General features: G+C 37.1%; 1 pseudogene; it reads left to right on the forward strand.

The window, feature by feature from the left end:
- Positions 1-533: 533 nt before the first annotated feature.
- LOC127670811 (vomeronasal type-2 receptor 116-like) overlaps positions 534-23,460 on the forward strand; it is a 46,662-nt pseudogene continuing 23,735 nt past the window's right edge.

Consider the following 23,460-nt stretch of genomic DNA (forward strand, 5'->3'; position numbering starts at 1 on the left):
GTTTTTTGGAGCATGGTGCACCTTTAATTAAGTTCATCAGTTCTTGGTATGGGTCTTTAATGTGTATTTATATTTTTCCAACAATGATTTCCTTTGATGTGATATGTGGGCATTATCTTGAAAGGCTCTCGAATAAATTCTTTCTTGGTAAACATTTTAGGCCATAAACACAGAGGCAGAAAGCAACACTGGGGTGTTTCAGTCTTGGAGTAATTATTGTGATTCCTAGTGGAAATGAAAGCATGTCCTTTGATGCTGTAACCTGTTTGTCACTGAGTGAGGTGACTCATATGGATAGCCTGAAGGATAAAGTGCCATAGAATTCTCACAGGGTGAATGGAAGGATCCTTGCACATATCTCTGGCTGATTAGAGTGTAATATTCTGTCATCATGTCAACAACAACAGTGCAAACACACTCACACACTCACAGGCACGCACATGCAAACACATATGAGCACTGAATATATATATGTAACACACCATAGGTTGTACCATCCCACGACTTAGATCTTGGCAGAAACATCTCTTAATATGCTCTTCTCTTGGCTTTTTATCTTCTGGTCTTTACAGATGCGAACACCCATCTGGATCATTGCAGCCCCTTTTGGCCTAACAGAATCAGAACATGTACTGCAACGTGATGGGTCTGTGGTCATTGGTGCATTTTTTCCTCTCTTAAGTGACTCTGCTTCAAGTTTAGAAATAGATTGGAAAACATTACCTTTGGGCACATCTAATGATGTATGATAAGTGATTTGTATCAACTCATTTTTAAATATTCGTTTGTCCTACTTTAAGTGTGGATTTGAACCTTATTCCAAAAATTTCTCCTCATGAGGTTTCCTTCATATATTCCATTCCAAGATCCTCTGTTTAATTTTCTTTTCTTGATGACTCCATATGTCCTCTCAAGTGAGAAGAGAAATATGTCATTACAGAGTTTTGTGTTTCATATTTGGTCATTGCAGTTTGATCACCTTTCACCATGCTGTCTGTAATTCCTCAGACTGTGAGCACATTTCATGCCAGTCCTGTACTACAAGGGATGTTGGCAGTAGCCTGACACAACACTTCAGAGAATCGCGGAGTTTTATTTGTGATTGTATTAGAGGAGGTAATACCTTTGAAATCTGTGACATTGTAATACCTCCTCAGGTTCTAGAGTGATCAGTGTTGTTTGTGTCAGCTGACACAGATTTGAATGCAGTGATGGCAGAATTAGAAATTTATCTCTCTTCACTTTTATTTTCTATCCTTAACATTTTGCAGAGTATTGAAAGCTAATGTTTTTTAATTTATATGATTTCAGATTTTTATCCATTACAACCTATTTAATGTATAAATTTCCACTATGCAATACTTGATTTCATGAATTTATTCATACAGGAATATTCTGAGATTCTGTCACTGAAGGCTCTTTCCTAGACAGTCTAATATCTGCAGGAACAACAGATCTAGATAAAGTTTGCTTCAACTTCCTTGGTAATCTCAGACATAAATAGCAATGTACAATAATTTTTCAAGGAAATAAAGTGTATATTGTAGCATGCTGAAATTTCTATCAGGGTATATATAAACTAAAGAACTGAAATAGAGAAACAAAGTACACACTCAACTCTGAATTCAACCTGGGGAAGGAAAACTGTGCAATGAATGTCCTGCTTCTGGTTAGTTGCTGGAAAATTGCTGAATGTCTAAGTGGATTTAGTCTAAGTAGAAACATTGCTAACACTTTGCTAGCAAATTGGTATGGTGATAAATTGTTAGGTCAAGGCAGTGTAGAAGGGAAATGATTCAGAAATAAAACATCATTAGGTGAAGAAGACATCTTTTCATATTTTGAAATAAATTTTAATATTAAAGATGATCAGAGTGATCCAAAAATTCACAACTAGCTGAAATATTTCATGTGGCTCTCTAAATGCCCCAGGTATATATCTTTTTTAACTTTGCACAACCATGGATGCATTTGATAAATCTTTTACACTGTTGTGCAGTTGCACCACGTCAGGAACCACTTTGCACTATGCCCCATGTCTGTCCAGACAGTGTAGTGGGAGCAATCTCACTGCAAAAGCACATTTGCAGTAGAACAGCTCATCAAATACTAGCAAGTGGAAAATGACTTGTCAGATGATTTAACAGGATATGAAATAAGACAACAGAATTTGGGAAGTGATTTCTTTTTTCATGTATGATAAATATATGTATAAAGTATAAATATATTAAATATATTTATATTCGCCTTATTTAATGTAATTTAAAATTATCTCGTTTTCTACAAGAAAGGGTATCTGAATATAAAGTATTCATATAAAGTAAATATAGAGTAAGATCTATTAAATTTCATTCATGCTTCTGATTAAATCTTTTATAATAGAGTGATGCGGTGCACAGTCATTTTGAAAAAAGGATCTTTCTGACATTCTTCCTTTTCCGTTTCTATGTGCATAAGTGCAAGCGTCAGGGTCACAATGAACACAATGTTCATGTGCTTTAGAGTGGCTAGAATTATGAACCTTAACACTGGAGTTTCAATTTACGTGTGTGTAATTGAACCCATTTTCTGATTTTTTATTATTAATCCATTTTGCAATAGTTTAGTGGAAGGTATTTTTTTTAATCAAAAAATATTTTGGAATCAAAAACAGCAGGCAAGCATGAAAACCCCAAGCTGAAGTGTTTCCCAATAAAATGAAGTCTGCATGTTTGATCCATTTTATATACTGGTGTTTATAAAACTATAATTTTTTTCAGCAAAAATATTGCTAGTGATGCCTTCAGTTACAAGGATATTTGGTGGATTTCAAATTACCCAAAACATCCTAATCATTAAACCGTAGTATTTTTGGTGTAAGGTGATTTAAATTAACAAAATAACATGACAATAGTACTGTGGAAGTGAAAGTACATAATAATAAACAAAAGAACAAGTTCTTTTGGGTTTTTTTGTTTTGTTTTTATTTTTTGTTTGTTGTTTTTGTTTTTTGGAGACAGGGATTCTCTGTATAGCCCTGACTGTCCTGGAACTCACTCAGTAGACCAGGCTGGCGTCGAACTCAGAAATCTGCCTGCCTCTGTCTCCCAGAGTGCTGGGATTACATGTGTGTGCAACCACCGCCTGGCAAAGAACAAGTGCTTTATACACACATGACACTAATATTTGTTACACTGTGAACATTCTTGCATTGTCCCTTAAGCCCTATTTCTTACTTGCTCTCTCCAAACCTGTACCTCAGAGCTAATCCACTTGTCAGTGAGAACATGCCATGTTCATCTTCCTGGGTCTGGGTAAGCTTGCTCCGGAGAAATTTTTCTAGTTCCAAATTCCATGATGCTCTATTAAAGAGTTGTGTACTATGGCAGTATGTAAACTTAACACATTTTTGTCTATTCTTTGACTGAGGGATATCTAGATTGCTTCTGGTTTCTGGCTGTTATGCAGTAAGTTGCAAAGAACATGGTTGAGCAAATGTCCTTGGGCACAACTGTAGAATATTTTGATGTAAACTCAGCAGTGGTATGGCTGGCTATTGAGTTGCTGATGGACAAGGTCACTGTAGAAGTTTGCCATGAATGGAGGAGCAAGCAGACCCTTTCCTTGAGGTCCTCACCAGCGTCAACTGTCACTTTTGTTTCTGATCTTAGCCAAGCAGACATGTGTAAGATGAAATCACGGAATCATTTTGATTTACATTTTTCTGTTGAATTTTGAACATTTATTTAAATGTTTCCCAGACACTTAAGATTTTTCTGTTGAAAATTCTGTTTAGATATGTACTGCATTTTAATTGAAATATTTGATTTGTTGTTTTCTAGTCTCTTGAGTACTCTAAATATTTTGGATAAAAGCTATCTGCAAGAAGTGGAATTGGTGAAAATCTTTCTGCATTCTGAAGACTGCTGTTTTGAACAACTGGTCTTTCCATGGCCTTACCAAATCTTTTTTATTATCATTTTATTAGCTATGATAATGTACAGTAACTGCATGATTGTTGTTCTGTTCAGAAAGTCTTTCCTCTTCAATGCGTGCAACGGTTTGCCCTAATTTCTCTAGGATTAGATTCAGTATTTCTGGTCTAATGTTAATATCTTTGATCTATTTGGAATTTAGGTTTGTGCAAAAAGCTAGATGTGCATCTAATTGCATTCTATAATCATTGGCATCTAGTGAGACCACAACAATTCATGGAAAATACTTTCTTATTTACAATTGTATAATTTTTGGATTTTTATCTGAGATCAAGTGTCCATAGGTGTATGGATTCCAATAAGGGTTTTTTGTTTAATTCTATTAATACACCTGTTTGTTTTAAGCTAAAACAATGATGGTTTTATTACTATTGCTCTGTAGCACAGTTTGAAATCAGGGAAAGTAATACCTTGGGATTTTCTTTATTGTACATAATTGTTTTATCTACAGTGGGATTTTATTTCTACGTATGAAGTTACATATTCTTTTAAGTTTTGAAAAGTATTCTGTTGTAATTTTGATAATGATTAAGTTGAAACAGGAGATTTCTTTTTATTGGAAGGCCATTTTCATTATGTTGATCCTACTATTACATCAGCTCTTGAGATCTTTCTGTCTTCTGACATCTTCAATTTATTTTCAATGACTGAACATTTTTATTATACATGTTTTTTAACTTGCTTGGTGTTTGCTACCACAAGATTTTTTTATATAATTTGGGGCTGTTGTAAAGGGTGGTTCAGTAGCAATTTCGTCCTTGGTCTTTTTATTGATTCCATATAGGATGGTTATTGATAATTTTTAGTTAGTTTAGTATATGCGACTTTGGACTCACTTATTTATATTATCATATCATCTGTGAATAGTGGTATTTTGATAGCTTCCTTTTCAATTTGAATTCCCATAAACTGCTTTTCTGTTTTATTGTTCAATCTACAACTTCAAGTACTATATTAAATAGTTCTGGAGATAGTGGACAGCTTTGTCTTGTTCCTGATGTTTGAAGAATTGCTTTCTTGGATTTAGGCTTGGTATAAACTGGCTTACTTAAGTGTATGTCCCTTATACCACAGATCAGTAGAAAACTATTTTTCTTTAAAGGTTTCTCCAGATTTTCAAATGCTGTTTCAGCATTTAATGACATGATCATGCACTTTTTTTCAGGTTTTTCATACTGTGGATTACATTGAAAGATTTGTATATATTTAACCATTGCCTCATCTCAGAGATGAAACCCGGTTGATCATAGTAGATGATGTTGTCAATGCCCTTTCAGTTCTTTGCAAGTCTTTTATTGAGTAGTTTCACCTACTTTCAGTAGAAATTTTTCTACAACAGGCTTTCTTATACTCTGTGGTGTTTGGTCATTAGAGTGTCAGTGGCATCATAAAAGGAATTGGGCAATGTTCCTTCTGAATATATTTCTAGGAAGATTAGCATTAGTCTTTCTTTGAGACTCTTGTTGAATTCTCCTCTAAAACCATCTGACCTTCAGTTTTTGTTTTTGTTGTTGTTTTGCTTTAATTGAATGATTTTACTGACTTCTTCTATATCCTTTGGGGCTACAGGTCAATTTATACTGCTTATCTGATTTTCATTTAACTGTGGTAAGTAGTATTTATGAAGAAAACTGTCCCTTTCTTTTACCAATTGTTTGGAAGAAGGGTCTTTAAAGGAGGAACTAATGATTATTTGAATTTCTTTGTTATCTTTGGTTGTTTGCCTCTTTTTCTTTCTGAATTTGTTAATTTGGGTACAGCTTTCATGTCTTTTAGGCAGTTTGGATAAACATTTTTTCATCTTGTTTTGTTTTAGAGAATCAACTCTTGTTTAACTGATTGTTTTGTTCTTTCTGTTTCAGTTTTAATAATTTCAGCCATGTGTTTGACTATTTCCTACCATGCACTTATCTTGCATGTGTTTGCTTCTTTTTATTGTAGAATATTCTGGTGTGCTATTAAGTTGAATGTAGAAGATCTCTCCAATTACTTTATGAAAGTACATACTGCTTTAACATTTCCTCTTAGCACAACTTCATTGAGTCCCACAACTTTGAGTATGATCTGTATTCATTTTCATTGAATGGCAACGAAGTTTTGAATTTCTTCCTTTATTTATACCTTGATCCAGTAGTCATTCTGAAGAGATACCTTCAGTTTCCATGAGTTACTATGCTATTTGTTGTTCTGTCATTCATGATAGCTTACAAATGATGTCATTGTTGATAGCCTGTTAATTAGTATTTGCCTGATCAAATATAAAGGTTTATTTCAATATTTTTATGAGTTTAAACATACTTTGTGAATAATTATGTGGTCATTTTCTAAGAGTATTAGAGGAGGTGCTCAGAAGAAAGTATTTTCTTTTGTGTTTGGGTGAAATACTTTTTAGTTATCTGCTATGTCCATTTGGTTCATATTGTCTATTACATCAACAATTTCTATGTTTAGTTTTTGTCTGGTATGTCCAGACTATTGGTGAGAGTGGAATATTGAAATCTTGCACTACAAGAGTTTGAAGGATGATGGGATTTGAGCTTTAGTAATGTTTCTTTTCAAATATTGGTGCCCTTGAATTTGAGGCATAGTTGTTGAGAATTGAAGTATAATATTGATAGATGTTTCCTTGGTAGGTATGAAGTCCACTTCCCCATCTCCTTTTGGCAATTTTAGCTGGAAGTCTATCTTGTTAGATGGTACCTTACTGATCTTCGTGGATATTGGTTGGGAAACTCCTTCCAGGCTTTTATTCTGAGATAATTTTTTTTTTATCTTTGATGTTGAGGAGTTTTGTATTATAAAAATAACATAGTAACATCTTGATTTTGTAGTCATTTTATTTGGTTGTGTTGTTTTTCAGAGAATTATTTCCATTGTTAATGAGAGACAATGATTAATGATTATTAACCCTTGTTAGTTTATTTTAGGTATTGATGTTGGTGGTAGTGGTGGAGTGTATTTTTGCTTTGCTTCTTTTGTAATGTTGGTATGAGATTATTTATTGTCTGAATTTTCAGGGCTACATTTGACCTCCTTTAGTTTGAATTTTTCTACAAGTCCATTGTGTACTTTGTCTTTCTCATGGACTATCTCGTTTTCTTCATCTATTGTTAGTGAAGGTTTCTCTGGGTAAAATACTATCCATGGATATCTGTTGTCTCTTGGAGTCTATATGAAATCTGCCTTGGCCCACATGGATTTTAGAGTCTCTCTTAAGAATTCTGATTTAGCCTGCACGGAAGCCACTTCAGAACTCTGCCTCCCACCAGTCAGGAGATGTTCATCCATCTTAGAGTAAAAGGCTGAAAGACAATTTTACAAGCAAATGGTCTCAGGAAACAAGCTGGAGTGGCCATTTTAATATCAGATAAAATTGACTTTCAACCCAAAGTCATCAAAAGAGACCCTGAGGGACACTTCTTGCTGGTCAAAGGAAAAATACATAAAGAAGAACTGTCAATCCTGAACATCTATGCCCCAAATGCAAGGGCACCCTCTTTCGTAAAAGAAACTTTATTAAAACTAAAAGCACACATTGCACCTAACACAATAATTGTGGGTGACTTCAACAGTGCACTTTCCTCAATGGACAGATCAGGAAAACAGAAACTAAACAGGGACACAATGAAACTAATTGAAGCTTTGGACCAATTAGATTTAACAGATATATATAGAACATTCTATCCTAAAACAAAAGAATATACCTTTTTCTCAGCACCTCATGGTACCTTCTCCAAAATCGACCATATAATTGGTCACAAGACAGACCTCAACAAATATAAGAAGATCGAACTAATCCCATGCCTCCTATCTGATCACTATGGAGTAAAAGTGGTCTTCAATAGCAACAGAAACAACAGAAAACCCACATACACGTGGAAACTGAACAATACTCTACTCAATGATACCTTGGTCAAGGAAGAAATAAAGAAAGAAATTAAAGACTTTTTAGAACACAATGAAAATGAAAACACAACATACCCAAATCTATGGGACACAATGAAAGCAGTGCTAAGAGGAAAACTCATAGCCCTGAGTGCCTCCAAAGAGAAAATGGAGAGAGCATACATTACCAGCTTAATGACACCCCTGAAAGCCCTAGAACAAAAAGAAGCTATTTCGACCAGGAGGAGTAGAAGGCAGGAAATCATCAAACTCAGGGCCGAAATCAATCAAGTAGAAACAATGAGAAGCATACAAAAAATCAACAAAACCAGGAGCTGGTTCTTTGAGAAAATCAACAAGATAGATAAACCCTTAGCCAGACTGACCAAATGGCACAGAGAAAGTATCCAAATTAACAAACTTAGAAATGAAAAGGGAGATATAATAACGGAAACTGAGGAAATCCAAAAAATCATCAGATCCTACTACAAGAGCCTGTACTCAACACAACTGGAGAATCTGGAGGAAATGGACAATTTCCTTGACAGATACCAAATACCAAAATTAAATCAGGACCAACTAGACCATCTAAACAGTCCCATAATGCCTAAAGAAATAGAAGTCATAGAAAGTCTTCCAACCAAAAAAAGCACAGGACCAGATGGCTTCAGTGCAGAATTCTACCAGACCTTCAAAGAAGAGTTAACACCAACACTCTTCGAACTATTCCACAAACTAGAAACAGAAGGAACACTACCCAATTCCTTCTACGAAGCCACAATACGCTGATACCAAAGCCACAAAAAGATCCAACAAAGAAAGAGAACTTCAGACCAATTTCCCTTATGAACTTCGATGCAAAAATACTCAATAAAATTCTTGCCAACCGAATCCAAGAACACATCAAAACGATCATCCACCATGGTCAAGTAGGCTTTATCCCGGGAATGCAGGGTTGGTTCAATATATGGAAATCCACCAATACAATCCACTACATAAACAAACTCATAGAACAAAACCACAAGGTCATTTCATTGGATGCTGAAAAAGCATTTGACAAAAGTCAGCATCCTTTCATGCTTAAAGTCTTGGAGAGAACAGGAATTCAAGTCCCATACCTAAACATAGTAAAAGCAATATACAGCAAACCGATAGTCAGCAATCAAACTAAATGGAGAGAAACTTGAAGCAATCCCACTGAAATCAGGGACCAGACAAGGCTGCCCCCTTTCTCCTTATCTTTTCAATATTGTACTTGAGGTACTAGCTCGGGCAATTCGACAACATAAGGAGGTCAAAGGGATACAAATTGGAAAGGAAGAAGTAAAACTATCATTATTTGCAGACGACATGATCGTCTACCTAAGTGACCCAAAAAACTCCGCTAGAGAGCTCCTACAGCTGATAAACAACTTCAGCAAAGTGGCAGGTTATAAAATCAACTGAAGCACATCAGTGGCCTTCCTATACTCAAAGGATAAGCAGGCTGAGAAAGAAATTAGGGAAATGACCCCCTTCACAATAGCCACAAACAGTATAAAGTATCTTGGGGTGACTCTTACCAAACATGTGAAAGATCTGTATGACAAGAACTTCAAGACTCTGAAGAAGGAAATGGAAGAAGACCTCAAAAAATGGGAAAACCTCCCATGCTCATGGATTGATAGAATCAATATAGTTAAAATGGACATTTTGCCTAAAGCAATATACAGATTCAATGCAATACCCATCAAAATCCCAACTCAATTCTTCACAGAGTTAGAAAGAGCAATTATCAAAATCATCTGGTACAACAAAAAACCCAGGATAGCTAAAACTATTCTCAGCAACAAAAGAAAATCTGGGGGAATCAGTATCCCTGACCTCAAGCAATACTACAGAGCAATAGTCTTAAAAACTGCATGGTATTGGTACAGTGACAGGCAGGAGGATCAATGGAACAGGATTGAAGATCCAGAAATGAACCCACACACCTATGGCCACTTGATCCTCGACAAAGAGGCTGAAAACATCCAATGGAAAAAAGATAGCCTTTTCAACAAATGGTGCTGGTTAAACTGGCGGTCAGCATGCAGAAGAATGCGAATTGATCCATCCTTGTCTCCTTGTACTAAGCTCAAATCCAAATGGATCAAGGACCTCCACATAAAGCTAGACACTCTGAAGTAATAGAAAAGAAACTGGGGAAGACCCTTGAGGACATCGGTACAGGGAGAAAGTTTCTGAACAGAACACCAATAGTGTATGCTCTAAGAGCAAGAATTGACAAATGGGACCTCATAAAATTACAAAGTTTCTGTAAGGCAAAGGACACCATCAAGAGGACAAATCGGCAACCAACAAATTGGGAAAAGATCTTCAACAATCCTACATCAGATAGAGGGCTAATATCCAATATATATAAAGAACTCAAGTAGTTAGACTCCAGAAAACTGAACAACCCTATTAAAAAATGGTGTACAGAGTTAAACAACGAATTCTCACCTGAAGAACTTCGGATGGCGGAGAAGCATCTTAAAAAATGCTCAACTTCATTAGTCATTACGGAAATGTAATCAAAACAATCAAAACAACCCTAAGATTTCATCTTACACTAGTCAGAATGGCTAAGATTAAAAATTCAGGAGAGAGCAGGTGTTGGAGAGGGTGTGGAGAAAGAGGAACACTCCTCCATTGCTGGTGGGGTTGCAAATTGGTACAACCACTCTGGACAGCAGTCTGGCGGTTCCTCCGAAAACTGGGCACCTCACTTCCAGAAGATCCTGCTATACCACTCCTGGGCATATCCCCAGAGGATTCCCCACCATGTAATAAGGATACATGCTCTACTATGTTCATAGTAGCCCTATTTATAATGCCACATGCTGGAAAGAACCCAGGTGTCCCTCAACAGAAGAGTGGATGAAAAAAAATGTGGTATATCTACACAATGGAGTACTATTCAGCCATTAGAAACAATGAATTCATGAAATTCTTAGGCAAATGGATGGAGCTAGAGAATATCATACTAAGTGAGGTAACCCAGACTCAAAAGGTGAATCATGGTATGCACTCACTAATAAGTGAATATTAACCTAGAAAACTGGAATATCCAAAACATAATCCACACATCAAATGAGGTACAAGAAGAAAGGAGGAGTGGCCCCTGGTTCTGGAAAGACTCAGTGAAACAGTATTCGGCAAAACCAGAACGGGGAAGTAGGAAGGGGTAGGTGGGAGGACAGGGGAAGAGAAGGGGGCTTACAGGACTTTCGGGGAGTGGGGGGGCTAGAAAAGGGAAATCATTTAAAATGTAAATAAATTATATCGAATAAAAAAATAAAAAAAAAGAATTCTGATTTAATTCTATTTGGTATGCCTTTATATATAACTTTCCATTTTCTCTCTTTAATTTTAATCTTTTTTGTATTTCTTCTTTTCTTTTCTTTTGTGTTCTTAGTGTTTTGATTATTATGTAGCAAGAATGTTTACTTAGCTTGTCTTTTTGGTATTTTGTAAGTTTCTTGCATGATTATAGGCAATTCTTTCTGTAGGATATGACATTTTTATTCTAAGGCTTTGTTAAAATATCCTGGATTTCTGACACGGGGATTCTCTACTTCTCCTATTTCTATGTGTCTAAACTTTGTTTTTTATATTGTCCAAGATTTTTCTGGATGTTTTGGGTCTGGAATTTTTTTTTAAATTTCACATTTTATTTGAAAGATGTGTCTATTTATCTATGCTGTCTTCTTTTTTCTTATACAACTACATTATTTATCGTTTTTTGTTTATATTTAAAATGAAAATTCCCTTTCCAGTTACACTTTCACAAAGCCCCCCATCACATTTCCCCTCAACCCCCTACTCTTTACCTCTAAGAGGGTGCTCCTCCACCCACTCACCCCCTTCTGCCTCACCCATCTAGCATCCCTTTACACAGAGAATCATGCCTCCTTACCCTCCCTTGATGTCAGAGAAGGCCATCCTCTTCTCCATATGTATCTGGAATCATGTCTTGGTTCATGTACAATCTTTGGTTGCTTGTTTAGTCCCTGGGAGGCCTGGATGGTCCAGTTACTTGATGTTGCTCTTCATATGGGGTTGCAATCCCCTTCAGCTCCTACAGTTCTTCCCCTTCTCTTCTATTGGGGTCCCTGCGTTCAGTCCAGTAGTTGCCTGTTAGTTTCTCCATTAGTAATAATCAGTTGCTGGCATAACCTCTCAGAGAACAGTCATACCAGGCTCCTTCCAGCAAGCCCTTGACATCAACAATATTGTGGGGGTTTGGTTCTACAGGTAGGATGAATTCCTAGTAGGGGTGGCCTCTAGAAGGGTTTTCCTTCCGTCTCTCTTGCATTTTTGTCTCTCTCTTTCCTTTGGACAGGAATATTTCTGGGTTTAAAGTTTTGAATTACATGGGTGGCATCATGATTCAACTGGGGGTCATTTGACGATCTATTGGAGGTTGTCTGTACAGGTTTTGTATCTCTTTCTTGGATATTACTACTAAAGCCATCCACATTGCATCCTGGGAGCCTCTCACTTTTCTGGAGTCTGGGACTGTCTTCTGGATAGCCCCATTTCCCCATCTCCACTGCTACTTGTTTCTGTTTTATTTTCTGTCTTCTCCCCTGTCTCTTCCATTACCTGTTCATGCCCCTCCCTTTTGCCCTCCTGCTCCTCTATCCCTCTCCAGTTGCTCTTGTTCTCTAACCCTGTTGGTGTGCTTTATAGTTCTTTAATTATGTTTAGGTATGGACTTGAATTCCTGATCTCTCCTATACCTTTATCATGAAGGGGTGTTTTATTTTCTCAAAAGTTTTTCAGGATCGAATGAGAAGATCATGTAGGGTTTTTTTTGTTTGACATTGTTTATATAATGGATTAAGTTGATGGATTTCCATGTATTGAAACATCTCTGCAACCCTGAGATGAAACACAATTGATCATGGTGACTAATCATTTTGATGTGTTTTGGATTCATTTTGCTAGAATTCTATTGAATATTTTTACAGCAATATTCATAAGGGAAATTGTTAACTGTTCTGAAGTTCTCTTTCTTTGTTGGGTCTTTGTGTGGTTTAGCATAAATGAGGCTTTACAAAGCATAAATGAGGCTTTGTAAAATGTATTGGGTAGTGTTCCTTCTGTTTTTGTTTTGTGAAAGAGTTTGAGATTATTGGTATTAGGACATCTTTTTTTAAATTTTTTTTATTCGATATAATTTATTTACATTTCAAGTGATTTCCCCTTTTCTATCCCCCCCACTCCCCGAAAGTCTCGTAAGCCCCCTTCTCTTCACCTGTCCTCCCACTCACCCCTTCCCACTTCCCCGTTCTGGTTTTGGCGAATACTATTTCACTGACTCTTTCCAGAACAAGGGGCCACTCCTCCTTTCTTCTTGTACCTCATTTGATGTGTGGATTATGTTTTGGGTATTCCAGTTTTCTAGATTAATAACCACTTATTAGTGATTGCATACCATGATTCACCTTTTGAGTCACCTTTTATATAATGGATTAAGTTGATGGATTTCCATGTATTGAAACATCTCTGCAACCCTGAGATGAAACACAATTGATCATGGTGACTAATCATTTTGATGTGTTTTGGATTCATTTTGCTAGAATTCTATTGAATATTTTTACAGCACTTAGTATGATGTTCTCTAGCTCCATCCATTTGCCTAAGAATTTCATGAATTCATTGTTTCTAATGGCTGAATAGTACTCCATTGTGTAGATATACCACATTTTTTGCATCCACTCTTCTGTTGAGGGATACCTGGGTTCTTTCCAGCATGTGGCAATTATAAATAGGGCTGCTATGAACATAGTAGAGCATGTATCCTTATTACATGGTGGGGAATTCTCTGGGGATATGCCCAGGAGTGGTATAGCAGGATCTTCTGGAAGTGAGGTGCCCAGTTTTCGGAGGAACCGCCAGGCTGCTTTCCAGAGTGGTTGTACCAATTTGCAACCCCACCAGCAGTGGAGGAGTGTTCCTCTTTCTCCACACCCTCTCCAACACCTGCTGTCTCCTGAATTTTTAATCTTAGCCATTCTGACTGGTGTAAGATGAAATCTTAGGGTTGTTTTGATTTACATTTCCGTAATGACTAATGAAGTTGAGCATTTTTAAGATGCTTCTCCGCCATCCGAAGTTCTTCAGGTGAGAATTCTTTGTTTAACTCTGTACCCCATTTTTTAATAGGGTTGTTCGGTTTTCTGGAGTCTAACTTCTTGAGTTCTTTATATATATTGGATATTAGCCCTCTATCTGATGTAGGATTGGTGAAGATCTTTTCCCAATTTGTTGGTTGCCGATTTGTCCATTTGATGGTGTCCTTTGCCTTACAGAAACTTTGGTATTAGGAAATCTTTAATTCTGATAGAAATCTACCCTCAAATCTTCTGGCCCTGTGATTTTTTTTAATTTTTTTTTTATTTTTCTCTCTTTTTTTTTTTTATTGAGTATCTTCTTCATTTACATTGCCAATGGTAAACCTTTCCCAATTTACCCCCTCCCGAAGGCCCCCTTCCAAAAGATTCCCTACACCTCCTCCCACCCCCTGCCTCCATGTAAATGCCCCTCTACCGGACACAGTCCCAACTTCCCCCCAACATTTCCCCTGTTCGTTTCCCTTTGTTGCGGCCTCTATTGAGCCTTTACATGACCAAAGACAACTCCTGTCACTGATGCCTAACAAGGCCTTCCTCTGACACATTTTTGGCTAGAACCATGTGTACCCCTTTGTTGAGAGTTCAGTCCCTGGGAGTCTTGGGGTGTCTGCATGTCCGAAGTCATTGTTCTTTCCAGGGGACTATATACTCCTTCAGTCCTCCGGACCACCCTCCATATCCTCCGTGGGGACCACAAGCTCAGTCCAATAGTTGGTTGCTAGTTTCTGCCTCTATTTATAAGGCTCTGACAGGGCCCCTCTGGAGACAGCCATGGCATGCTCCTTTTGGTACATGCTTCTTGTCATAGTATCAGGGTTTGGTGACTGTTTATAGGATGAATCTCCACGTAGGGCAGTCACTGTGTGGCCTTTACTTCAGACTCTGCTCCACACATTACCTCCCTTATTGCTCCTGAGAGTATTATGGATACAGAAACTGTGGTATATATACACAATGGAATACTATTCAGCTATTAAAAACAATGAATTCATGAAATTTTTAGGCAAATGGATGGAACTGGAAAGTGTCATCCAGAGTGAGGTAACCGAGTCACAAATGAATGCACATGGTATGCACTCACTAATAAGCAGATGCTAGTCCAAAAGCTCAAAATAAACAATTTACAATTCACCCATAACAGGAAGCTCAAGAAGAAGGAGGACTTAAGTGAGGGTGCTATGGTTCCTCTGAGAAAGGGGCTTCCAGTTTTGTTGAGTACAGGCTATGGTATTAGGACCTGATAATTTCTTTAAATTTCCTCCATCTCTGTTGCTATGTCTCCCTTTTCATCTATGACATTGTTAATTTGGATACTGTCTCTGTGTTGTCTAAATAGTTTGGCTAAGTCTTTCCACTATCCTGTTGATAAAGAAACATCAACTGCTTTTGCTGATTCTTTATATAGTTCTTTTTGTTTCTACCTGGTTGATTTCATCCTCGAGTTTGATTATTTCCAGCTGTCTACTCCTCTTTGGTGTATTTACTTATTTCTGTAAGCGAGCTTTCAGGTGTGCTGTTAAACTGCTAGTGTATGCTCCCTCCAGCTACTTTTTGGAGGCACTCAGAGCTATGAGTTTTCCTCTTAGCACTGCTTTCACTGTGCCCCATAAGTTTGGGTATGTTGTGTCTTTCATTTTAATTGAATTCTAAAAGTCTTTCATTTGCTTCTTTATTTCTTCCCTGACCAAGTTACCATTGAGGAGATAGATGTTCACCTTCCATGTGTACATGGTCTTCCCATTTTTGTAGTTATCGAAGATCAGCCTCATTCTGTGGTGGCCTGGTAGAATACATGGGATTAACTCAAAATTCTTGGATCTGTTGATGTTTATTTTGTGTCCAAATTATATGGTAGATTTTTGAGAAGGTACCATGGTGAGAAGAAGGTTTATTATTTTGCTTTAGGGTTAAATCATCTGTAGTTATCAGTTAAATCCATTTGTTTCATAATTTCTGTTAGTTTCACTGTGTCTCTCTCTTTAGTTTCTGTATCCATGATCTGACCATTGGTTAGATTGAAGTATTAAAGTGCCCCACTATTATTGTGAGATTCACTGTGTGCTTTGAGCTTTAATAAAATTTCTATTATGCATGTGGGTGCCCTTGCATTTGTAGCACAGATGTTCAGAATTGAGAGCTTTCCTTGGCAGATTTTTCATCTGATGAGTATGAAGTGTCCTTCCTTATCTTTTTTGAAATCTTTTGGTTGTAAGTAGATTTTATACAGTATTGGAATCGCTACTCCAGCTTCTTTCCTGAGACCATTTGCTTTGAAAATTGTTTTCCAGCCCTTTACCCTGAAGTAGTTTCTGTTTATGTCTGTGAGGTACGCTTCCTGTATGCAGCAAAATGCTGTATCCTGTTCACATATCCAGTCTGTTAGTCTATATCTTTTTATTGGGGAATTGAGTCTATTGATATTAAGAGATGTTAGGAAATAGTGATTGTTGTTTCCTGTTATTTTTGTTGTTAGAGATGAAATTATGTTCTTTTCTTTTGGGTATCTTCTTTGGGGTTCCTTGAAAGAAGATTACTTTCTTCTGTTTCTAGGGTGTAGTTTCCCTCCTCCTCTTGGAATTTTCCATCTGTTACCCTTTGCAGGGCTGAATTTGTAGAAAGATAGTAGCCTGGGCTGGCATTTGTCTTCTCTTAGGGTTTGTATGATATCTGCTGAGGATCTTCTAGCTCTCATAGTTTCTGTTGAGAAGTCTTGTGTAATCCTGATAGGTCTGCCTTTATATGTTACCTAACCTTTTAAACTTACTGCTTTTAATATTCTTTATTTGTTTTGTGCATTTTGTGATTTGTCTATTATGTAATGGGAGGAATTTGTGTTCTGGTTCAGTCTGTTTGGAGTTCTGTAGGCTTATGGGCATCTCTTTCTTGAGGTTATGGAAGTTTTCTTCTATAATTTTATTGAAGATATTTAATCGCTCTCTCTGTCGGGAATCTTTGTTCTATTCTATACCTATTATCCTTAGGTTTAGTCTTCTCATTATGTCTTGGATTCACAGGATGTTTTGAGTTAGGAACTTTTCTTCATTTTGTGGTTTCTTTGATTGTTGTGTCAATATTTTCTATGGTGTGTTCTTCATCTTAGATTCTCTGTTCTATTTTTTGTATTCTCTTAGTGACGCTTGCATCTATGAGTCCTGATCTCTTTCCTAGTTTTTCTATCTTCAGTGTTGTCTCCCTTTGTTTCCTTTGTTGTTTCTATTTCCATTTTTAATCATGGATGGTTTTGTTCAGTTCCTTAACCTATTTGGTTGTGTTTTCCTGTAATTCTTTAAGGCATTTTCATGTTTCCTCTTTAACACATTCTACCTGTTTTCCTGTATTCTCCTGTATTTCTTTAAGGGGGTTATTTATGTCCTTACAGTCCTCTATCATTATCATGAGATTTGATTTTAAATGAGAGCCTTGATTTTCTGGCATATAGAAAGTAGATGGTTGGCATATCCAGGGCTTGCTGTGGTGGGAGATCTGGGTTCTGCTGATGACAAGTAGCCTTGGTTTCAGTTGTTTGTGTTCTTGCCCTTGGCTCTTGCCATCAAGTTATCTCTGGTGTTAGTTGGTATTCCTGTCCCTGATTGTGGCTTGTCCCTTCTGCAAGTCTGCGTATCAGCACTCCTTCGATATCAGTTCTTTCTGGAAGGAGTTCTCTCTGTGGCCCAGGGTCAACTCTGGGCACAGACAGAAACCCAAGGGATCCTATCTCACACTTCTCATTGGTTCCTGTGATCTGAGGGCTCTAGTCAGGTCACTCAGAGCAGATTGTTAGTCTTATCTGTGCTCATAGGTTTGTCATCACTACTTGGAGACTAACTCTCTATTGGCAGTATTTTGGAATAGAGAGCTGGTGCACAGGTTCAGCTCTGGGATGGAAACCAGAAGTGAAACTAGATGTTGTTTTTGGGCAGGGAAAATATCCTGTCAATGTTGCAGCTTCAGAGCTTACGTGGGCTTCCATGAGTGCTCATCAGTGGGGAAAAGCAGAAATCTCCGAATCACTTGAGGCTAGACGTTCATATGTTATTCTGACCTTCAGACCTGACTGTCCTCTTTAGCAGTGAAGTTCTACTATGTTGACTCCTTTCTTTCTCCTGTATTTTAGAATCATTTAGTGGAGAGCATCTAACTTAGCCAAAACGTCAAGAAACGATAACTTAGATACTTTTTAACAATATTTGTGACTTCACAGTGAAATTTTTCTACTTTTTCATTTTCTTTGAGATAGGATTAATGTATATCCAGGGTTGTCTGGAAGCAAGATATAGACAGACTCATTTGGAATTTACAGATAGGCCTGCTTCTGCATGTTTAATAAGGTTGTATGTAGTAGACTCATGCACCCACCAGTGGTATTGATAATGACAGATGCTTTTCAATATTTTAAGGCATAGGAGTTTTAGGTGGGCAGATTACCAGAAAGCTTTGAAACTCTCCACTGAAATACCTGCTACTATGTCCTGGATGTGGTCAACTCTACTTCTTTGCTCAACTTCAGGTCCATCCAGAAACCACAGTGTCCTGCTAGGAAGACTCCCACCTTTGATTTCTGCTTTGAAATATCCCTATATCTCCTGGAAGTTTTGCTATTCACTTTCTTTCCAGCTATTGGTAGTCAGATATATCTTACATCCAAAAGGAAAGTGAGGAAGGATATATGTTCACAAAATATCAGGCCAGTGATGGTCTGCAGAAATAGCAAAACCAAGAAGTGACAACTAAGCTAGCACTTTACTCCCTGAAGGATTAGAATTCAGCAATCCAATAATAGTGACAAAACATCACACAATGTGCCCCAGCATAGAAACTTACCACCAATCTTGATCCTCTTCCTGGTTTTCTTTCTTTCTTTCTTTCTTTCTTTCTTTCTTTCTTTCTTTCTTTCTTTCTTTCTTTTTTTTTTTTTTTTTTTTGGTTTTTTTGGATTTGTTTTTTTTTTTTTTTTGAGACAGGGTTTCTCTGTTCCCTGAGACAGAGTTCCCTGGCTTTCCTGGAACTCACCCTGTAGACCAGGCTGGCCTTGAACTCAGAAATCCGCCTGCCTCTGCCTCCCAGAGTGATGGGATTACTGGCGTGTGCCACCACCACCCAGTTTTCTTAAGGAATTGAATCTGGGATAGTATAGAAAGTAGACAAAACCAGAAACCTAGTAAGCTTGAATATATCTGAGACCCTGGCACCCTGGTACCCAGGCACCCACCAGATATTGTAGGCAACTGCTAACTCCCTACTACATTCCTGAATTGGATATTTGCCATATTTTCCACATAAGGACATAAGACATGTGATCACATACCACAAAACATAGTTTTCCATGCAAATGAGGTACCTAGTGGCTCTGAGGGTTTACACACTATGATTCACTTTCTAGCTATTCCATCTTGCAAAAGGTATTTCATCTCTGGCCCACACAGAGAACGTTGCACCCATCTATTTTCCAGGGTAAACCAAAAATGAACAGTTTGTTCAAAAGCCAAATCTTGCCACAGATAGACTGGAATCACAAAGCTAGCCCTATCATAACAGTAAATCACACGAATCTGGTGACTTCATGAAAAATAAACTATTTTACATAGTTTGGCATACTGGAAGATAAGAAGAGTGGATAATTTGTGAAGAAATATATTTTATTCTACGATGGAATTATGTTATATTTCCACATCTGGAAGTCAGAGAAAGCAAACTCCCTTGGATATATAATTAACAAGTTTTGCTCTTCAGTATATCATTTGAAATGAAGAATTTGTTGAAGGACTGTGTGTTCTAAGCAAACACAAGCTTTCAGAATATAAAAGCCATTGTTCTAAAGTTATAGGTATAATAGTTATAAGTTCCGAATATGAATGCTGTGATACTTCTATGCAGGATGAATATACGAAACTACCAACTTGTTTTGGCAATGTTATTTGCCATCAATGAAATCAACTTGAACCCTCATGTTTTACCAAACACGTCTCTGGGACTTGAGATATATAATCTCCCAGATGCTGAAAGGAACATTCTGAAGAGTGTATTCTATTGGCTCACAGGTTTGAGCATATTTATCCCTAATTACAAATGTAGAAAAAAGTGGAAATCGGCTGCTACACTTACTGGAATATCATCGAAATCATCTGAAATCATTGGGACATTGTTGGGTCTTTACAAATTTTCTCAGGTAAGTGCACATGATGTGAGTGGTGGGAAGCCAGCTATTTTTTCCCTCAGAATTAGCTGTTTGCAAAATGAAAAGGAGAGATTTTGATTAATTGGCATTAAAGAGCAAATACAAAGAGAAGTACGGACACAGTCTGTTATTTTTTACTTTGATGTAGAGTAAGGAGGGGGGAACAGTACACAAGGCAATTTAAAACTTTAATACTTTTCAATAATTTTTCTGGAAACACTCAGGAGATGAGATGTGACATTAAGAACTATTGAGCAGAGTATCAACTTTATAACTTAAACCGGGTTTTTAAGACTAAGACTATTTACATGGCATTTATTGTTCTACTTTTTAAAATACTGATTTCCTTTCAGCTTACTGTTGGGCCTTTTGATCATGCAAAGATTGACACAAATCAGTTTACATCTCTGTACCAGGTAGCCCCCAAAGACACAGCTCTGTTCTGTGGTATTTCCTCTTTGATGCTTCATTTCAGCTGGACCTGGGTGGGACTGCTCATCACAGATGACCACAAAGGTTCTCAGTTTGCATCAGATTTTAGAATGGAGATGGAAAAGAACAAAGCCTGCATAGCTTTTGTGGAAACAGTATCGTTTGTGGGAGAATCAATATATCATTCGCTAACCTATGATCAGATGCGTACTCTAGAGTCATCAGCAGATGTGATTGTAATTTATGGACCCATTAATTTACTATTAACTGTAATAGTAAATATCCATAGAAAGTACACAATGAATAAAATCTGGGTTATGGATAAAAACTGGATTAGCCCAAGTATTCATCCATATACAGTGTTACATTTATCCCATGGGGCTCTCACTTTTTCACCCCATCATGGGGAGATTGTTGGTTTCACAAAATTTATGTGGGAAGCCAATCCTGTTAAGTACCCAGAAGATACTTTTCTTCTTATCTTGTGGATGATTTTTTTCAATTGCTCAAGATTGCCTTCTGTACCTAAAATCATCGAAAAAATGTCTGTCCAATGCATCTTTGGGATTGTTGCCAAGGAGTCTTTTTGAAATGGTCATGACTGAAGAGAGTTACAATGTGTACAATGCTGTGTATGCAGTGGCCCACAGTCTCCATGAGAAGAATCTCAATCAAATACAAGTTCAACCACAGGCAAATATTGATAGGACTCTGTTATCCCCCTGGCAGGTAATGTGCCTTTCTTTGTATTTTAAATTCACCAACATGTCACAGATGCCTGAAAAGCTCTCAAACTAGTAATACTATATTATTTTTCCATTCAATAACCCATAAGACATAGTGCATATTTCAGTGCTTAGATATCAATATAGTTCAATGTCTATGTATATGATAAGTGGCCTGTAGAAGATTCTGTTCAACAGACTAATTCTTCTTTTTGTAGAAATAGCAGAGATAGCTGGGCATGGTGGCACATGCCTGTAATCCCAGCACTTGGGAGGCAGAAGTAGGCAGATCTCTGAGTTCGAGACCAGCTTGGTCTACAGAGTGAGTTCCAGGACAGCTAGGACTACACAGAGAAACCCTGTCTTGAAAAAGAACCAAAACCCCCAAGCAAACAAAAAAAATAGCAGAGATATTTGTCTTGATAATTTCTCAGTAGAAAAACCAAGACTTTCATTAATGTGCCGATCCCTGAGGAATCTTCATGTCTTAGAGTTGGGAATACCCAGGGGATGCTCCACCATCTCAGAGAAGTTGATGGGGGTTGGGTGGTGAGATGGATTAGTCTAAAAAGAGGAACTGCAATCAGGATGGAACTGAATAATTACATTGAAAAGCATACAAAACCTATAAAAAAGGAAATGTAGATCCAAATTCTAGAGTAGATTTAGAAAGTAGAATGGGAATTGCCAAGAAAAGGTGATTAGAGGGTAAAGGCAATGAAAATGTTGTTTAGAGGATACCCCACTTTAGATAAATAAGAATAATTTGGTGTTTCACAGCATGACATACAGTTAGTTGTGATGGGTAGTCATAGTTGTCAATGTGACTGCATCTGCAATCCAAATCCAAGTGCCAAGCTGCTGGGTCTCCTGGGGTTACCCTGTTAAGCTGTCTTGAGAGGCATGTGTCAGGCGACTTTTGGGCGTTAGGTCATTGGATCTAGGGAAATGTTGAGTGACTTTTTATTCATAGGAACTATAAGCACTCTTTAAGTCAGTGAAGCATACAGGACAACTGTGTATCTCTGGGTTTCATAGAAGTCAACATACATGTAAATCATGGCTACCAATTCATGTTAAGCTATGCTTTCTAGTTTGAAAACTGCCATTGTATTCTATGTTGCTAAGTTTATAAAACATTTGATTGTTTGAAATGCATGTTCTCATTCTTGCAAATAAACCAGAACAAAAAGAAAAAAGAAAGAAGAAAAAAAATCCAGGTTTTCAAGTTCATTTTACACAAAATATATGCAAAATTCCTGTATGCCATTAGCATAAGTATGTGCTCTAAATCAGCCCACTCCTACTATCCATCAAACTCAAATAACTTCATCTTAAACATTGAGGCTGTGAAAATGTCCGGAAATATAAGGATATACCTAGTTTTTCAAAGAAGTTGGGATCTGTTCACTCCATACTCCTTGAACATTTAGTAGTACTTGGAAGAGTAATAAGATAGTTTTTTTTCAACCATGGCAAAGTAATACGCTCTTTTGTAGCATTTTATAGATTCTTGGAATTATATTTTATTCTATTAGATAATAGTGATAGAAATGAAGTAGTTTCAATCTTTTGAAAAGGGATAAAAAGTTGTGACTTGTTTGCTGTATTATCTTTGATCATTTGGTTCTTCTTGGCCTGGCATTTTCTATGCAAACTGACATTTAAGAAATAAATTATATTTATTTTCTCCTAAGGTTTCTTTTGTTGTGTTCAATCCCATAGATAATTAATTAAAACAGTGTTAACATCATACCTTATTGTCAGGAAATAACTCCTTATTCATAATTAAATTATAAATCCATAACTTCAACTTCATCATACGATTTCTCATATCTTTTAGCTTCACCCTTTTCTGAAGAATATTCAATTCAAAAACTCTGTTGGTGACCCTGTGGTTCTGGACTGGAAAAGGATGGCTGATCCAGAGTATGATATTCACAATGTTTGGAACTTTCCATCAGGTCTTTCACTATTGATGAAAGTGGGTACATTTGTTCCTAGTGCTTCCAAGGGGGAACAGCTGATGATATCTGAATACATGATTAACTGGCCCATAGGATTTACAGAGGTGTGATTCTAAGTAAATCTTATATGCTTCTTGA

This window comes from Apodemus sylvaticus, chromosome 20 (genome assembly GCF_947179515.1).
Source record: "Apodemus sylvaticus chromosome 20, mApoSyl1.1, whole genome shotgun sequence".
Classification (NCBI taxonomy): domain Eukaryota; kingdom Metazoa; phylum Chordata; class Mammalia; order Rodentia; family Muridae; genus Apodemus; species Apodemus sylvaticus.